Consider the following 15,302-nt stretch of genomic DNA (forward strand, 5'->3'; position numbering starts at 1 on the left):
GAGGTTTGGATTAGATTAAGTCATAATAAATGGTGGGCATAACTCTCTCCACTGTTTTCTATGGAGTTTTGGATCTGATTCATTCTTTGCCTCATGCCCTAAAATGATCTCTCCAAATGGATGGACGGTGTGGATACAAAACATACATCATAGTGGGACCCATATAAATGGGTGACATCACTTCCCCACCATGGTGTATGTGTTTCATCCATTCCGTTAATCTATTTTTACATATAATTTTAGGGGTTGATCCCAAAAATGAGAGGGATATAAATCTCATATGGACCACACCACAGGAAAACAATGGTGATTGGATATCCATCATTAAAGTCCTAAGGCCCACCGTACTGTTTATTTGACATCCAATCTGTTGGTTTGGTCATAAAGACCCAGATGAAGGGAAAAAACAAAGATCAGCTTGATCCATAACCTTTATAGTCCCCAAAAAGTTTTTAATGGTCAACGTTCATTCAACACTGTTTCATGTAATGTGGTCCACTTGAGATTGGGTTCTACCTCATTTTTTGTCTCAGATCATAAAATGATCTAGAAAAATAGATGGACGACATGGATGAAACACATACATCATGGTGGGCCCACATAGCACCGAGTGGCAGGGGAGTAGCCAATACGTTTCCAATGGAAACCGTGAACGCGGATTCACGGGGGAAAGCCTTTTGCATGAAGTTCCAGCCTGGGATGTATGGTGGGGTCCACCGTGATGTTTATAAGAATTTCAATCCATTCATCCGTTTTTAGAGCTCATTTTAAGACATGTAACCAAAAATTAGGATGATTAAAAACTCAACTGGGCCATACAAGATGAAACAATGGAGAAAGAAATTCCTACCGTTGAAACCTTCCTGGGCCTCTTGATGTTTATATGCCATCCAAACAGTTTATAAGGTCATTTTTATTAGGATTAAGTGAAAACACCAAAATATTAGACCAATGCAAAACTTTTATGGCCATATAAATATTTCAACGGTGGACACTAAAACCCCACTGTTTCCTCGTGTGGCCCATTTGAGTTTTGTATATTCATTAGTTTTGGTATGATGTCCTAAAATGATATCTAAAAATAGATGAACGGGTTGGATTTATCACAAACATCGTAGTGGGCCCATCCGGAATCCTTGCGCAAGAAGATCCTGCAAAAGGCTTTGGCAGGCGTCTCGCTAGACACGTGAAATCAGATTGCATTCCGAGTCTTCTCGTACTGAGTAAACTCTATTAGGCCCACTGTGAATTCATGTGATTTATCCACGCCGTCCATCCATTTTTTTTCGGATCATTTTAGGAGTTAGAGCCCAAAACTGAAGTACATCAAAAGCTCAGGTAGACCATACCAAATGAAACAGTGGAAGTATTGATTTTCACCATTGAAGTATTTTCAAGCCCCCAATGATTTTTATTTTTCATCCAAACTGTTCATAAGATCGCAGAGACATAGATGAATGGAAAAAACAAATATCATCTTGATATAAAACTTCCGTGGGCCCCAACAACTTTTCAGCGGTAGAATTCAATTCACACTGTTTCAGGTGGTGTGGTCCACTTGATCTTTGGATATGATTAATTTTTGTTGTAAAACAATAAAATTAGATGATAAAAGAGATGGATGGAGTTGATATAATGCACGAATGACAATGACGGTGGGCTCCACAGACTTTACTCATTACGCTTACCGTACTAAGTTACTCAGCACGCAAACGGCTTCCGTTTAACGTCTCCGTTATAGTTCTTATTAAATGTACTTTTTAAATATATTTAAAATAATTGATGACGTGACATTTTCAGTGACGTTGACCAATGAAAACGCTGGAGTCAGGGAAATCCTGCCTTCAGGAAACAGAGGATCCGCACTCTATAAATAGGGGTGGTTATGTTTGATTCTAATAAAAATGCATGGTTCTTTCTACCACAATATGGGTGGAATTTTCTAAAGATTTCTAATTTAAATTTGGGATAATGACCAAATAGCCTATTGTTTATACTTGTCGGACCTATTACACCAATCTTTATATTTTCCTTACAAACTACACGGCATGTCTAATAAGCAACTGCCTAAGTTTTGGGTAAAAAAGATATTTTAGTATAGTTGAGTTATAATGAAAAAGTTGTTGACTTTTAAACTATTTTGAGGTTTAACTTGGATTGAGTCCGGGTATGGCCCGGACTAATCCAGTCTGAGTCCAACTCAGTCACAAGGATTGAGTCGGGTCGGGTTGAGCTTTGCTTCTTCTTCTTCTTCTTTTTTTTTTTTCTTTTTTTTTTTAGTTGCGTAGGGTTGTTAGATAATTAGTTATTTATATTTTTTTCATTTATATACTATGGAACCCAAGTCAAGCCAGGTTTCAGATCGAGTTGAGTCTAAACTAGTCAAATTTTGGGTGAGGTCGAGTCTAGTTACTGGGTGACTCAGACTTTACTCGGTTTGAGTTCGGATTGGGTGAAGCCTACTTGGTTCAGATCGACTCAACCACTCAGTTCGGGTAAAATCAGATCTGAATGAGTCAAACGAGTTGAGTTTGCCAAGTCAAGTCACCCAGTGCACACGACTCTGAATACCATTCCCAACGCCCTTTCGCGCTACTGTTGAAGCTTGGTGGGCCCTAGCTCCTGATCTTTATGATAAATCCACCTCATCTCCCAGCTTGGCCATATCATTTTAGATGGTGGGTCAAAAAACATGGCAGGAAAAGGTGAGGTGGTAATTGGCTGCTGTTGAAACCTTCCCAAGATCCACCATGATGTTCTTATGCCATCCAAAAAAATCTGTTTATAAGGCCATTTAAACACTTTGTAAGGTCATTCCTACTGCTATTAATAATATCCATGATCTTTAGAGCCACTCTTTTTTTTCTTTTTTATTAGCTCACGCCCTAATTAAATGATCCAGCAGAACTGATAGATGGGATGACTTTCTCACAAACATTATGCGGGCTGCATGACAGGTTGAAAGGTGGGCATTGGATACCCATTGTTTTTTACCTAGTGGCCCAGTTGAGTTTTGAGACTACCTCATTTTTGGTCCTACGTCCTAGAATGATTTTGAAAAACTAGTGGATGGCATGGATTTCTCAAAAACATTATGGTATACCCCGCAATCTAATCAACATGTGCATTTAATTAACACTGTTTACCTTGGAGTGAGTGAGAGAGTTAGCTTCAACTTTGGGCGTGCAATGCTAACTATTTCCTACCTTCTAATCCACTAGAGTTTTGGATCTGCCTCATTACCATGCCCTAATATGATATGGTGAGATTTCTGGACGGGCTGGATTATCACAAACTTCATGGTGGCCCTCAAGTGTTTCAACGGTGTTCGTTTAATGTCCATTATTTTGTTTCATGTGGCCCACTTGAGCTTTGGATCTGCCTCATTTTTTGGCCCACCACTTAAATTGATCTGGCAAAACTGGTGGATGATATGGATTTGTCATAATCATCATGGTGAGCCCTGTGATCTTGTTAATAGTGAGTGTTTAATATAAAAGGAGAGAGAGAAATATGATTTCAATGATGGGCCTTCAATATCCTGGCTTCCTGCCCATATGTTCCACTTGGGCTCACCACCTAAAATGATATGACCAAACTGGTATACGGGATGAATTTGTCATCGATCCAAAACAATAAGGTCCCACCACAAGAACCTGTGAGGATTGAATGACCACCATTGAAAAAATTTGGGGCCACAAAGGATTAGGTTTTGGGTGACGTTTGTTTTTTCCCTCCATCTTGGTGGGAGTCACCTTGTGAACAGCTTGGATTCATTATAAACATCAAGGTGGGGCCCTTGGCTAGCCAGGATAAACAATTTGAAACAGTCGGGTACTTTGGTTTTCAATCATATCCAAAGAGAGGGCAACGGACCGGCAGATGGCATGGCCCGTGAAGGTAGCAACAGACAGTCACTTGCCATTCATCTCCTCGCAACATCTCTTCCTCTCCAAGTACGGGGACTGATCTTCCTAGACCGTCTTGGACTAGGAACTCTCAGAACTACAATGGGATAGTCGGTCCCCTGTTTTTTGGGTTCTTTTTCGGTACGTTTCTAATATGATAGGCGAGTCTCTCAATTTTATTGAGGCTCTCCTGAAGCGATGTAAATTCCATGTGATTAATGAAATTGTGGCAACAGTCCACTTCTCTTAAAATAAAAAATAAAATAAAAAACATCAAGGTGGGCCTCGGGAAGGTTTGAATGGTGGGTGTTTCAATCCTCACTGTTTCTTGTAATGTAGCCCACTTGATTTTTGGATCTAACTCATTTTTGGGCTCAAGTTCCAACATGAGATGGAGAAATTGATGGATGGATTGGATGTTAGATGGGCATTGAGATGGGCTCCACATGGCTCTTGGTTGGATGCACAATATTGCTTCCATACCTTGAGCACAACATGGCCCAAGCTCAATAGGGCCCACCATGATATATATGTTTGACAACTTGATTATAGTTGCATTTCCTTTCTCAACTAGGATTGAGGGGAAGGATTGCATGGAGTTGACTGTGGGGCCCACCACAATGTGTCTATGACATCTTACCCGTGCATCATGTACACCCCCCTCATGCTATTGCTATTTGCTAGGCCAAGATACTAAAAATCAGCCACACTGGAAGAAACAACGAAAAAAGTCATGCATAAAACCTATAAACCACAAGATGTGCCCTGCCTGACTTTTGAATTGGGCTGATTTTGGATAGTCCCTTCCTCCTGATGGGTGCACCTTTTCAATGGGTTGGATTAGAGATACACACCATAATGGGCCCCTACACAGCATCTTGAAAGTTTCAATGATGTGGCCTACTTGAGTCTTGGGTAAGGCTGACTTTTCACCTTAGGGTAGGAGAAGGAAGAATACCTGACAGAAGTGGTACTGGATATCATATAAGACAAGGTGGGCCCCACATAGCTCGACCATATTTATAATTATCTCTTGTATTTCTTCCAATCCAAAGAATAGTATTTTACATAGAAATTTCGGAGTCACAAACCCATTTGGTTTAGAGAGGCTATATTTCGCATAGAAATTCCATTACAGTCGCAAACCCATTTGCTTTAGGCTTTAGAGTAGCTCTATTTCACACCGAAAAATCTATAGTCACAAACCCATTTGATTTAGAGTAGCTATATTTCAAATAAATAAAAAAATCATAGTCACAAACCCATTAGTATTAGAGAAATTTCATAGACACAAACCCTTTTGGTTTAGAGAAGCTATGAACATGTGTGTCGTTATTACACAAAAAGAGGAGGTTACCCAAGGCAAGATGTGTTGGTATTACTCAAAATGGAGGTCTATAAAAGAAAAATGCCCATTTGAAATTGTTACATCGGATCTTTTGCTAAATTCTCTTGCCCTAGATTTTTCTTTTCTTTTCTCCCTTCTCATAACAGAAATCATGGCTGATGGACGACCCTTCCCCTTTGACAAGTACGAAAATCTAAAGAAAAAAATTAGATAATCAAAAGAAGTCAGGGACGAGGTTACAATTGATATGTGAGGAGACATTGGCTAGAGACAATGCGACTCGTTTGGTCGTAAAAGGTCATGCAGGGATTCAAAAATGTCTCAGTGGCTATGGTTCTAGTGGCTCAGCAGTTAGAGTTAATTGCCATGGTGTGAACGGAGAGAAATGGAAATTGCAACTGAGCAAGGAGCAGAACGAGTACGTCTTCACATGGGATTTGGCCAATAAGATACGTAAAATCATAGACCAAGAGAGCAAAATACAAATATGGGGCTGCCCAGGGGCAAGTTGGGCGGACGGTGTCTGCTTTGTGTTTAGCTTCGACCTTTAGCGCATGAGAGTGATCGTGAAAGAAAGGCTGCGATCGTGCCACATGAACAAGTCCACGTGCGTGTGGCATAGTATAGATGGATAGGTAAGTACCATTACACATATAATAAACATTGAGTCCTGGATACACATGCATGCATCTATAATATACCATGGCTTTTTTTCTTTTTCTTTTTTTGTTGGTGATCTCTTCTTTTATTTTTTCTGATGACAGCGTTATATGAGCCCTGCCATGATATATGTGTTTTATCCACGATGTTCATCTATTTTTCTAAATCATTTCAGGACATAATCCCAAAAACGAGAGAGATCCAAATCTCAATTCAACTACACCATAAGAAAACAGTGGTGATTGAACGCCCACCGTTAAAAACTTCTTATGGCCCACCATAATATTTATTTGCCATCCAACCTGTTGATTAGGTCACATAGACCTGGATGAAGGGAAAGAAAAGAAAAGAAAAGAAAAAAAAAACTGAGCTTCATTCAAAACTTGTGGCCCCTAAGAAGTTTTTAATGGTAGACGTTCAATCACCACTGTTTCCTGTGGTGTGGTCCAGATGAGATTTGGATTTGTCTCATTTTTGGAATCATGCCCTAAAATGATATAGAAAAATGGATGGATAACATGGATAAAATACATATATCATGGTGAGGTCCACACAGAAGCAATAAATTTTTGACACATCACTTAGAAGGTTTTTATTTGTTGGGTGTCCTCTCCCAACGGTTCCGATGGCGTGGCCCACCTTAGTTTCTGATTATGCTGGTTGTTGGCCTCATTGACTAACGTAAAAGGGGTAGATCGGATGCACATATCAAAGTGGGCCCCACAGAGGTCATCTCTACTAGAACTTACCCTCTAGTTAATATTATACGATCATTTTCCTTGAAATAAACCAATAAAATGGACCCGACTCAATCTGTGGGTTGGACATGGACTGGGTTTTTAGGTTTGATAATCAACTGGGCTGGATCTCTCTGCACGTGCTAAATGTCCAAACAACTTCGCCTAAACAAGTCTGATAAACAACTGGGTTTTTCGGGTCATTATAGTAATCGGCCACAATAATTAGCCTCGATCGATAATCGGCAATCGGCCACGACAAATTAGAATCGGTAATCAGCTTCGATCGATAATTGACAATCGGCCACGACAAATCAGAATCGGTAATCGGTTTCGACGCAATGCGGGGTCCATAGATGGACGGCCGATGATAGTCCAAGCAATATTAATGGGGGCCCATTCGTTTGGATTAACCCACTAGAGAATGATGAGAATGGGCCTAACCAGGCTTAAGGAAATGTCATAATGTGGATATCCAACCATTACTGTCTATTAATGTGAACATTTAACCAACATCGCTCTCAAGCAGTGGCCCACATAGAGCAAAATACAAAGTGGGCCTATGGCCTCACATAAAGGCCTAATATACATTACAATGAGCCTCATACAAGGGTTACATACACAATAGGTGGACCCTACACATGAGTCTCAGATACATCGCATAGGCCACGACCCATGGGCCTAATGCACATCATAATGGGCCTCATTGAATGAGCTACATCAACGGGCCGTACCAATGGGCCTTAAATACATTAAATTGGGCCGCATCGATGTGGGCCTCAAATATACAACATGCAGGACCTACACATGGGTCTCATATACACCAAATGGGCCATGTATCAGGGCCTCGAATATACCAAATGTTTATAATGCTTTCTTATTGGAACCATGTCTTATCTCTAATACAAATCTTGCTGTATTAATTACAAATAATTTAAACCCTGATTGATGTGTGATTGCACACACCATTCATTATATCTTTGAATGTGAATTTGGCAAATGCATTGCAATGAAAGAAAAAAAAAACAACTTATAAATAAAATAATGCTTTTGCCCTTTGTCATGGCTAGTGATTGAGTTGATGGGCCATATCACATTCTTTCTTAATGGGACTTACTAGTTGGACGGTTATAATGGATGTATATATGTATGTCATACGTATGAGGATAGATGCCATATCTTTAAAAGTGAGGCATTTTAAGTAATTGGTCGTCGCACTTCTATTTAAATAGTAACTTCGTGTTGAAAGAGTTCCTCCCATCGTCATATCCTTGAGGTTTCAGTGCCCCTACAGTCCTTTTTTTTAAAAAGTGCCTAGTCACCTGATCACCAACAATGTCCCTAGTGACCAAACTTTGTGGGGCCTATTGTGATGTATGTATTTCATCCACGCCATCGGTCCACTTTGCCAACTTATTTTAAGGAATGAGCCAAAAAATAAAGCAGATCCAAAGCTCAAAGTGGACCACACCGCAAGAAACAATGGGGATACTATGCCCCGTGGTGAAACCTAATTAGGCTCTACTGTGATGTTTATTTGTCATCCAACACGTTAATAAGGTCCAACAGACTTGAATGAAGAGCAAAGACAAATATTAGCTTGATATGTAACTTTTGTCTCCCTAAAAAAGCTTTTAGTGGTGGGCGTTCAATCCCATTGTTTTCTGGTGGTGTGGTCCCTTTGAGCTTTTAGGGGTCGTTTGGCATGATGGATTGGAGGGGATTTGAGGGGGTTCCAAATCCCTGGTTGTTTGGCAGCATAAAGTAACAGGGGGTTTTCAATCTCCTCTTTGAGGGGGTTTGTAATCCACGATGAGAGCTTGGATTACAACAAAAATCATTTCAATAGTTGCAGGTGTAACATGTGTGTCACTATACACTATCATTCTATTCGGCACATGACCCACTAATGATGATCAGCACCGTCCAAACATTGTCTAGCACTGTCCAAACATTGTTCATGTAAACCAACGATTAAAAATCATTGGTTAGTCACCCAGACATGATCTTGTGCTTGTGGCCCATCCGAGACTTGGAATTTCATCATTTTCGGGCAAAACATATATTTCAGCGGGCTTATCACAACCATTATGTCAAAAATTACATATTTCACTAATTAGAGATATTAAAATTGTTTTGGTAATTAAATTCAAACCCCAGTAAATATAACATGGATAGATACTTTTGGATTAAAGTTCATTCACACTCCAGGGTGCTAAACACACGGGGAGGATTGCAAATCCAGAGAGTTTCTAATCCAGGGGTTCCAAACCCACGCTCCTAAACAGGCCCTTAGTCTACTTCTATTTTAATCTTAAACCCTAAAATAAGCTACATTTGGATAGCATGGATGAAATACATGCATCACAGTGTGTCCACTGGAGTTTAGTCACTACGGGTAAACACCATAGTGGTATTATACCCTGTTTCCGACTGATTTTTAAAAAGCCAATTTGAAAAGCACACATGTCATTGCATGAGAAATGTATACACTTTAGAGATATTTGGAGTGCTCTTTGCAAAAGTACAATTAACAACGATGTGGATAATACGTGCTATCTAATGACGAGGCACAATTGAAAAGTTTAAGAGGTGAAAAGTTGTAAGTGGAAAAAACGATTAAAGGGACATGTCAAAAATGGAATAAAGGATCTGAATGATGGACATGGCTATGATTTAACTGCCATAACCATATAATAAAGGAATAAATGCTCGAAGAGAAGTCATAATAGATGTCAATAAATAGTAGAGGAATTTAACAAAGTAATTCGTCTTATACCAATCTAACAAACTTATTAATTTTATTTTATTAAATTTATCTTTATTTATCATAATTAAGCTTTATCTTAAGGGCGTGTTTGGCCGGGTGGATTGGAAGGGATTGAATGGTATAAGGGTGGATGGCATGGATTTCAAGGTAATGATGGCTGTGTCAGTGGATTGGTGCAAGATACATGGGATTTGCTATATTCCAGGATTGCTATATTCCGGCATGGATACAGGTAATGATGGCTGTGTCAGTGGATTGGTGCAAGATGGCTGTGCCACCCCCTCTAGCGAATCGATACCAACACGTCAGCGTTGAAACGAGTTGTAAGTGGCTGAACAACACACAGGTCTCTTTCAACTATTTGTAAGGGGTTGAACACGTAATCAATCCTCTCAAATTTTAAGTTATATATATATAAAATCTCACGTCACACAAAATAAATTGAGAGCCAACAAGTGGGTGTTACCCTTGACATGTTGGGGCCACCTTGATGAATTTATTTTTCATATACCCCCAGCCCATCCGTTTTCTCATATCATTTAATATGTTATTCCGAAAATTAAACATATTCAAATATCCGGTAAAATTGGTGAATAAAGATTAAAATCGCTTTTTTTAAGCCACGGAAATTATGTATTCATATTGTATTTTCCCTTCATCCAGTTTGTTTGACCTTGTTAACGGGTTGGATGTAAACGGATCTGCTTACAGTGGGCCTTGGAAAGTTTTTAATAGTAAGTAATCATCACTATTTCTTGTGGCGTGGCCCAACTTGGATTTGGATATGCTTAATTTCTGGGACCTTGTACTAAAATGCGCTGGAAAAACGGATGGACGGAATGGATATACAAAATATCATCAAGGTGGGCCCTACAGTAAGGGTAACGTGTTACCCGGGGAACACGTAATCCGCGCCCCTTTTTTTTATTCCAACGTTCCAAAACGATGCTAGCATCCAATGTCTGGTCTGTCCTTCAGTGGAACGGATGGCTGTCGTACTTTCTCTTTTCTTATCCAACGGCCTATCGACAAGGAACTTGGTTAACGATCCATCCGCGTGTTTTCACACTAGGCCAACGGTCTGGATCACTCAACAATTACCCTACTCGAGAAAACAGAACTTATCACCTACAGAGGCAAGGTACCGTAACTTCTCGTACCGTACCATCCTTTCCCTCAACATTCTTGTAGATCATCTGTACTGCGAAAAATGTAGGACCCACAATGAATAACCCATTCAAGAAAAATCAAGACGGTCCGATCATCATAAGGGCCCCAATTTTGGAAGGAATGGACAACCGACGGTCTGATTCGACACAGTCGGTGTAGTCCCTCTAGGAAGAAAATCACTCCGATATTTTAGAATAGAGATCTTCATGTTGGGGTCCACTGTTTTCACGGCACTGATTTCCCACACAATTGCATGTTGCCGAGAAAGACAGCACGGCACCGGAAGCTGCCGATGCTTGTATTCATCGGTTGTCCGTACGAAATTCCGTCCGTTTCTGACAAGATTCCCGCTCTTGTAGTCCGCGGAGTACTGAAGTGAACTTGTAATCTAGTAGTTGGCCACAAGAATCGATGATCGAAACCATTCAATAGGTATGTTCCACCATTAATAGGCTGCGGAAAAGGTTAGAGTTGCCAAAAGAGAGTAACATTCTACGTCTGGATATATAAATCATAAAATGTTCAGCCGTTTACATTCAAGTCCTTTTTGAATGGTCAGGATCAGATTTACGGAAAAGGAAGGCCGTTCTCATTGACTGGTGAACCTTAACTCTCTGTTTGTGACCCACCGATGGATGGCTGAGAAGAGAAATACAACAACGGTCAGCATTTAACAGAAGAAAGACCCGAGATTGGTGGTGTGGGTCTTTTGTTTAAGAGAATTTTGAGTCATGGTAGATTCAAGATGGGACGAAACAAACCAACGGTCTGGATTTCTGAACAATTGTCCCACTTGTTAGAACAAAAGGAGCTCGAGTACCTAGTGCCGATACGCGGGTCTCTTTTCATATATAAAATCTACTCAAGGCGGGAAGAGACTAGTCCGTCTCTTTTTCTTCTTCCCTCTCCGTCGAAATTCTCTTCCAACTCCAAGAACGGCTACTGCTAAGTTCTCTCTCTCTCTCTCTCTCTCTCTCTCTCTCTCTCTCTCTCTCTCTCTCCCCTTTTGAATTTTATTGCGGTATAAACACGGATTGATTGAATATCTTTTTCCATTAAACGCTGTGATATTTCTCTGCAAGAATCCAAAAAATCTTTCATAGAAACCCTTGATTCTATCTGTTTGCATTGATATTATGGTTTCTTCTTATTCTTCTTCTTCGATTTTAGAACATGAATTCGTAGATTCATGTCGGGTTTCGTGTATAAGGACAGTATACTCTGTTTTTCAGTTCAGTACAAGTGGGGCCAATGGCACAGTGATCCAGACCCTTGGGATTTGATTTGACCTAATTCCGATGGACCATGCCCCAAAAATCTCCCTGAAGGACGATCCTAACTACCGATATTGGGATTTTTTTTCAGTCGAATGTGGACCGTTTTCTGTTTTGCTTGTTAACCGTATATTTTCAGGAGATAGATTGAAATTTTATGATTTCCGTACCGTGGATATTTTGGGGTATGGTCCATACAATGTGGGCCCAATAGGCCAAGGGCTTGGATATGACTCAACCAAATAAAAAAGTATAATCTCAATTTGGATACCCACCTTTTCCTTTAAGATCAAACCATTAATTTTCTCTACAGATGCAATGAAAAAAATAAAAATAAAAATAAAATAAAGGGTCGTTGAACATCCTACAACCTACTAGCTACTATGACAGTAATCACGACATTCCCCAGCTCCTTTTCTGTTTTAGGCAATACATGCCCAAAGGGAAGCAACTCATGCTCTACGGAAAACCTTTATCCAAGTAACCATCATAATCCTTCACAAAAGAGTCTCTACATGTTTATATATGGATTCTCGAAGCAAAGGAAACCCTAATGTAATTCTTGTTGTTGCAGGTAAGCAAATAATAGAATGAATCAACAACAATTGGATCCCTACACCTGTTTGGAAGAATCAAAATTGTCGAATAGAGATTAATGCTGGGACGAGGCGCGGACAATGTTGCTCTCTTTGAGATAGTTCGCGCCCCTCGGTTGATTTGACCGGTGCAATATATACCCCTGACGAGCTACTTCCAGGATATAATGCGTAATGTGGTTTTCCCAGTTAGCACTGACTGTGAATAAACCCAACACTACTTTAGAGTATCTTTGTATGCCCAGGATAGAAGAGGAGAAAACTGTTTATTTTATTTTTTTAACTACATTTTTTTTTTTGTGTCTATAAAAAGACCTTGCCTGTGTCCTTTATATGGACCACCCAAGACTGTTACAAGAGAATCATTGAAGGATGGACTGGTTCTGACCGTTTCTAATTGCAATTGATGGGCCAACTATTATGTGATACATTTCTTACAATGGAAACAATCTAATGATTATTGGGCCTCACTAAAACGAAGGTGAAACTGTAAGAAAGGGTTATGCATTAACAAGCAATTTGATTTTTGAATTTGAAATAAAAAATTAATTAAAAACAAAACATTTATTTATTTTTTTTGTTTGTTTGAAATACTTAAACAATCCCTCACTTATTTTAAAACAAAAAAATTTCTGGGAGTAGCGAAGCACTATTGTGTACAATGTTGTCAAAATTGTTATCCTATCACAAATCGTACTAGGGGTTGAATCGTATCGAATCACAAATCATAAGAATTTGTTATTATTTTCTTAAAAATTGATTTTTTTTTTGGAAAAACATAAACAAATCAGATTTTTATTTATTTATTTATTTATTTATTTTTTGAAACTCATCAATCTTCCTTTTGCCATCAAGCAAAGTAAAATGAGAGAAAGGGGGTCTTTTGCATTGAGTGAGTTAGAGCAACATTTGGAGTTTTTTCTTTCTTAGAGAAAAAGAGGAGAAAGATAAGAGAAAAATGGAGTTTTGTAGAAGAAGGTCAAGAGCTTTCTACCGCTGAAATCTTCGCATCCGGGTTCGTGAGGGTCCATCCACAATGTCGGTTCCTTCGATTGTCTTCTCCAAGGGTTGTGTTGGGGATTTTTTACAATCCCTTGTTGGTGAGAAATTCATTTTTTTAATGTTGCTTGTAATCCACCTTTGGGTGAAGTAGTTTGGGTATCCAAGAGAGGTCTCTTGATGATTGTAGTTCCATTATTTCTGTTATGGTGGATTTGTGCCGGACTAGGTCCCGTGGTTTTTCTCTTCACATCGGAGGGTTTTCCATGTAAAAAATCTTGGTGTCTCTTGCATCCTACATGTTTGATGATTTGTTTGTTTGTGTTAAAAGTAATTTTCATCCTTTAAATCTTTTATATTGTTAATCCCATTGATTTGCACATTGAAGGGAAAGGTGTGTCGTTTCCCAACAAGTAACAACCAAATTCATGCTAGGGTGTCTGAAGGTATAGCCCTTGATAGAGTGGAATGGCATAACAAGATTCATGTAGCCAACCCTAATTAATTGGGATAAGGCTTAGATGATGACAATGATGACTACTAGAAATGAACAAAATATCCTTGAATCCCATCATAACCATACAAACTATGTAAATTGGCCATAACACACTCGAACAATATCAGAATTGCATGATCTTGGACCTGTTTGAAAGCTAACTCAATGTGATTTCAAGCGGGACCAATTTTGCATCATTCAAACATCTTTTGATACACGAAAAAAGTGGTGCATAAAACAAGTGTCGAAAAAAACTTGCATGCCATCACTGCTCTAACAACTAATTAATAAAACTATGGACTTGTGGAACCACACAGTCAAATTAGACTATTTATTTGGGTCCAGATCTATCATTAGACGGTTGATCTAATTGATTTCCTTGATTAGGCCAATTTGATGGTTTGATGGTTGAGATATTTGATTGGTCAACCTATGTGGCCTTGATGCATCCTTTGATCCATCATTCCTGCTTTTGGATGCATCATTGTATCACCGTATGAGCTCACCGGAGTGCATATTGCTCAGCCCTCTGAGATTGTCATAAGGAACCATGTAAGCACACTAGAATGTTTATTTGTAGGCCACCTCAAATTGCTAGGTGCAACAGTAACTGTAACATGCGAAAGCTGTTGTGCTAACGAAGAACCTTTCGGACCATCCAAAAGTTTCCTCCTTAAAAAAGTTATAGTGTACATACAGAAGGGTGGGAGGGGAAAACCAATCTGACTTTCCTCTCTTTTCCATGCGGGATTACAAACTAAGCATAACCAAAACAACAACTAAAGAAAATTAAACCTATCTCAACACTAACTGCACTTTAGCGATAAACTAGCACTCCCATTATTGCTAAAATTTCTATATTGTTTTATCAATATGCACGGTCATGATGCCTCAATATATGAAAGCAGAATCACTAATTATTCTTTAATTTCAAGATATTCATGGACACAACCTTTACTGGTGATTGCATTTTTGTTTGGAAATCTGATGTCATGGTAGTTGCCACTAGCATGTCAATCACCAAACCTAAAGCTAGCCCGATCTCTTTGGTGAGATGCTAGAGTGTAGGATACCTCTGATGGCTCCCTCTTGGCATTGATTTCTTGCAAATTGCACTGAGCTACTCTCAAAGTTTGTGCCATCGAACAAACTCAATTCCTTTATTTTTTGAGATATTGAAGCACTACACTTTATAACTACACTTATAATTTCCGAACATACTGCATCTAAGTACTTCAGATTTGGCCTATGAACCCAAGATGGTCACTGTAGTTGACGTCTCATCTCATCTTCAAGCTGTGAGGATTTATAAAAGTATCCCACTCCTCAATTGGCATTTTCCCA

The sequence above is a fragment of the Magnolia sinica genome, chromosome 4 (assembly GCF_029962835.1).
Source record: "Magnolia sinica isolate HGM2019 chromosome 4, MsV1, whole genome shotgun sequence".
NCBI lineage: Eukaryota > Viridiplantae > Streptophyta > Magnoliopsida > Magnoliales > Magnoliaceae > Magnolia > Magnolia sinica.